Consider the following 6,010-nt stretch of genomic DNA (forward strand, 5'->3'; position numbering starts at 1 on the left):
ACCGAACGGGCATTTGGACGATTAAAATTTCCAGTTGCTTTAATGTATTTATAATCAGCAGTGGATGGTGAATAATGATGTAAACAGTACTGAACTTTTACTAGGTGCCACCAATCCTATTAATTTTATTATTTACTTAATACAAATATTATTTTCAAACATGTTTGTATTTTAATTGATTTTGAAAAAAAAAGCCGTTTTTTTATATAAAACGATAAAAGTGAATAATTTTGTATCAAAAATATTCAAAAATCATTAAAAATAGATACATTATTTAAAATCTCATCGACTTATCTTAAGCATTGATATTTTTGATAAATGTTAACACTTAAAAATTTCATTCGGCCAAATGTCCGTTCGGCCAGGCGTCTGTTGGTCAGGTATCTGTCGGCCAAGTGGCCAAACGTATGTAATTTAATTTAATTTCTGTGTGTAATTTCATTTATGTATGAAACGTTTGTAATTTTTGAAACAAAGTTGAAAATTAAAAATAAATCGAAAAATTTACAAATGAAATTTTAAACAATTGAACACCAGAAAATACATAAATCGTACAACAAGAAAATAAAAATTTATGCTATTCACGTGCATAAAATAGTCTAAAAAATAAACATAATTCTAATTATGTTTATGTATATTAAAAAATTGTTTGGCTTCTAAATTACAATTTAAGAAAATTCTTTGAAAAACACTTTAATTTAAAAATTCAATTATGGCTTATTGAAGAAACAAAATCGAAAAAGTTTAAATTAATTCATATTATTTAATTAATTAAGCAATCCGTAGACGAAGTCAATTTAATAAAATAGTAGACATGACAATAAAACAACTAAAATTATAGACTTATCTCTAATTGGATCTGACTTTCAAGGACTTACTGTAATAAATTAATTTAATGCTTAAATATTCCGACACAGCACTAAAAACGTGCGATTGTATTTTCCTTATCAATTAAATATCGGGATTATTTACAAAGGAAAACAATACATTTCGCCCTCACATAATCCATGTTCAAAACGGCATGTTTATTTTCAAGGCTTAAATTATAAATTCATTGCTTAATCGTTCCCAACAATGGAAACTGTGAAACTTATTAATTATTATTAAATCATTTTAAAATTACAACGCTCAACTCAACGTACGTACAATTGCAAATAAAATTCACGATTGCGATTATTCACATTATATTATTAACGGTGCGATTAATTCCCGCGGATCAAAATATAAACGGAGATCGAAACCGCGATTAGTTCAATAAACAAAAACGATGGAAACGAATTTTTTAATCTCTAAATTTATATACTATTTTTTTTAACGAGTCAAAATATAAAATTCACACACACATACAAAAGCTTTTTTTATATTATAAGCGGGTAATAAAAGAAAGGAAAAACCGTTGCGTGCACAATCGAATTTTCTTAATTTTTTTTTTTCACTCATTCCATTTAATACAATTCTTTTTGAAAACGTCGAAAATCTTGAAACGTTTCGTATTTTGACATTCGTTAGCTTGGATTTCGTTCCTTACATTTGTGCGAACGTCACCCTCGGACAGGTGGCACATTTATTTTAATTTTCGTGAATCGTCAGAAACGGGTTGATTTTCGAAAGAAAGTGAAAGAATCGGGGGGAGGGGGGGGGTCGGAAAAACCCACCCCATCTCGGATACATAGAGAGACGTTTCGGAATATTCGTCACATTTACGAAAATAAATGAAATTGCTATGGGGAAAGTGGGGAGAGATATTGCGCGGCACTTTATTGAGCACGCGTCGCTTAGCTCGATACTCAGACGAGCGATGAATTTCACCCTCGAATATCAAAATTATTACATTTTCCACTGTGTAATTATTTGAGAGACGTATGAGCGAATGGAAAAAAAATTCAGACGTATGTATACTTGTCTAGCAATGGCTAATAACGAGGCTGAAAATTTGCGCGCTCTGCGTAACAATCACAAAGGCATGCTTTCCGAGAAAAGCGCGAGCTCATTATTATACATACATATTCTGTATGCGAATATATTAATATATATATATTATGAAAATGTTTTATTGGAAAACATGTGTGTGAGTTAGAATTAGAACGGTCCATTATTACTGCGGGCTTAGTTTTTCTTTGACGATTTTTCCAAAGAGACGTCTCACTGTGTGTAGATTTTTGTTTGAAATTCAATTCAGTATAAATATATGAATTTATTTTCATATTGTTGTAGACATAAATTTGTTGAATTTGAATTTGTTAAATGTAAACATCTAAAGAAACCGTTAATTCATATAAAATTTTATTTTATTTCTACATACATAAATACATATGTATTTATTGCATTTATTGTACAGATTGTTCCAAAGCGGCGAATGTGCTAAGCAGATTAAGAATCGATAAATTATATAATACATATGTTATTAAATACATAATTAAACAAATCGAAACAACACCTGCCATCTATGTTCAGACATTATAAACATCGTAAAAAATACGAATAATAACATTATTTATTATGTAACAATACGAAATATTTATATTTCAATAATCATCCATAGAGACATATATGAAGAAAATCTGGCGAAACCATTGATTTATAATACACTAGATGGGCCCAGACGTGTTATTTTGGTCGGAGATCTTGTCTTCACTAACTGAGGGGTGCGGGGGGTTTAACTACCGGGGAAGTTGGGTTTTTTTCCCTACGACGCAGCGGTACCTACCTACCTACTAAGAGAAACTGTGCATGCGCCATGTATTTTGCATGCGCTAAAAGGGAGTCAAGTATAACACATGAGGGCGGATCTAGTATATTCTAGATCTATGGGCGAAACCCAAGAGATAATAATAACTCAAAGTTTTCGCAATAAAAAATTGGATAAGAAAGCCAATTTTCAAACAGGAATCGTTTCAAATCAGAAAACTTGACAAATTCTGATAAGAAAAGACTGACCTCGACAAACCAAGGTCTGGCCAGCAACGATACTCCAGTGGGAAGCGAACTCGTGACCCCTAGCACGACATAATACAACACTTACCACTAAACCACGCTGCTGGTTAATATACCAGGAAGGCTTGACAGGTGCATTAATGCAAATATTATTTCTTACTAAATCTAAATTTATCACACATTCAAGCTACTTTCTTTTTTTGACGTTTAATTAAGTTTTAATATTACACATGAAAACGGTAGAATATACTTATAAATCGTTTTTAATGTATTTTAAATACAACAACTAATTATGCGAATACTTTTTAAGTAGAAACTATATGTATAGATACTAATTAAAATATTGGATTATTTTATTCACGTACTGAAAAATGCTTATTGCAATTTTTTTTTCTTTTTGCATTTACTCTATTCACTTTTCAACAATATTTTCAATGTCACCATTAGTTTTCAAATCATAAATCCAGCACGAGTACCAGTGGAGTTATTTTGTGTTACAAATGAAATCAATAACTAAATTTAAAAGCATTTTAACAAGTAAAGCACCATGAATATTCGGAATAAAATCTAAAAATTTATATTTATTTAATTAATAATTTATCAACTATAGACTTTGTATTATTGTGCAAGAGAACTCATTATTTAAATATTTATGTTTAATAATGAAATTTCAGACATTCACTTTTACACACACGAAGTTACGTTAAACATAAAATGGGTTGACGTGAAATATGGTTAGTTTTTAGAATAAGCATTAAGTGACAGTAAAATTTGAAAGCTCTTAATTTTTATACTATGCATTTATTAGATATTATATAATACAAACAATATGCCCAATGCGCCTACCTGGACAATTAATTACAAACAATGCAGCATTTTATTACAATTATTTAATTAATTAATCCATTGAGACATCTATGGATTTAAAATTTCAACATAATTTTTACAAATTGTATATACAATAAATACAGAAGATTTATAACAACAGGAAAGATGATTTTTTACCAATTTTGAGGAACCGTTTCAACAATGATAAGATAAAATTGGCAAACTCTGATAAGAAACGATAGATTTGGGGTCACAAATACCCCCAAATCTAACCAGCAGTATAGCGGATCGAACCCACTGATCACTTGGCTAATGTACATACATAAGTCACGACACTGTAACGCATAAGCTTACTGTACTCACATACTTCCTGGTATATATCTATGTAAAAATAAAAATAAAAGAAACTAGTGAAACTAATAAAAAAATTTCGTTCTTTAGTCCTTTCGGCAAAGAGAAGATCACTCTAATTATCATTCTAAGAGAGACCTAACTGCAGTAAGCGTTCATACAATCATGACATCATTGACGAAAACTGTCTGTCTCACACATTTGATTTGATTTACACACACTCAACGACAACATTCAGCATAACATACGACCCTCAAACTCAATAACATTGCAAGGCAGCAATCTGCAACGATGCATTCGACTGTGCATGTATTAATTTGTCGCACTCACGATCAAATTAACATCCCCTCCAACTTGCTCAGTACTTAATGCACTTATCTGCATATGCACATGCAGTAGCTCTCAACATGAGGGCATTTGATCCACTTTTGAAGATGAGCTAAGATCTTCTGGCCAATAGGAATAGCGAATGCTAGAGGTTCAAAGTATTCGACCAATAGCAGTCAAGACTCTGCCTATCAGTGAAATGGAATATAGACAAAAAAAACACCAATTGAAAAATAGATCGAATTTTTGAATTTGGATATAAGCTCGTACACTTTGTAGGACTAAAATTCGTATGTAATATATGTATATAGATTGAGGCAAAGTATCACATGCCAATCGGCCCATGACTCTTTTGCTACTATTTAACGATATATAATACTAGCATAGAGGCTTAGGCCACGTTAATCTATCAAGTTTCATTTTGTCAAAATACAATAGTTGTTTTGAATGGTAGATTTTTCGTTTTTATGTTGCACAATTATTTTCAACCAGATAAAAGCTGCTTATTATCGTTGCGAGTAAAAAAAGTTACTTTGACCGCTGTTTAAGTGAGTTGTGAAGGGGTGGTAGAAAGCCGTATTTGGATAGCTAGCTGTCATCGCTCCGATCTGACACAAGATTCTGATGTAAATTTTAATGAATTCATTAGTTATTAAACTGCTCTAGTTTCATGTCGAAGACATAATCTTACTTTAGTGTTAGCTAACCCCAGCATGTCGGTAAGATATCAAAGCGACCTGAAGAGTGGAAGTGATTCAAAATTAGATCACAAATTTTTGACGGGCAAGAATGTCTCGGAACTAGCAGAGTGAACCTAATAAGAAGCTAAAAAAAATCAGTGTAAAGTCAGTTGACAGACTTTTCATGCGCATTGTCACTGTAACGTCTGTACAAAGTGACGAAATATGTCATATAATACTGTTGCGTAGGGGTGGGTGGAGGATCCAAGTAAAAGGCCAACAGTCGTTTCACAGCATTTATTGATGATTAAGGAGATACACGCAGTGTCACTGCTAAGTCCAGAATGAATTATATCGCCTACGTACCGCCTTATAAAGGGTAGATCTCTCAGAACGCCTAATCTGTTTACCTGTTGTATAGTCACGTATTCGGATATGTATTTCCAAGACATTGGGTCTTCCCGTACCGATTCTGAGAAATAACTAATAACGGTCATTGTTTAGCCTAAATGCACTTAGAGTCCAGATATAATCTTTGGAAGTAAGTGCATGCATTTAGTTAATCCGATAACAGATATCCGTTGGTCTAAGTGCAATTCGCTCAATCCGCGGCGTACGTAACAATACAATAAAACAATTAATACAAGCATTTTTAATACAATGTGAATTCAAAGAAACATTATTCACAGTGACATCTATGAAAAAAAATTTGCAACATTTTATTATATAAATTGGCGAACTTCAAGACGTTGAATAATTTGAGATTTGCAAGAGAGATTGGAAAGGAAATGCCAATTTACAGGAACGGTTTCAATGAAAATCATAAAAATTGGCCAACAGCTACTTGTGGGAATCGAGCCGTAACCACTCATAATATGCTAACCACTAGT

Source organism: Arctopsyche grandis, chromosome 13 (genome assembly GCF_051622035.1).
Source record: "Arctopsyche grandis isolate Sample6627 chromosome 13, ASM5162203v2, whole genome shotgun sequence".
NCBI classification, from domain to species: Eukaryota; Metazoa; Arthropoda; class Insecta; order Trichoptera; family Hydropsychidae; genus Arctopsyche; species Arctopsyche grandis.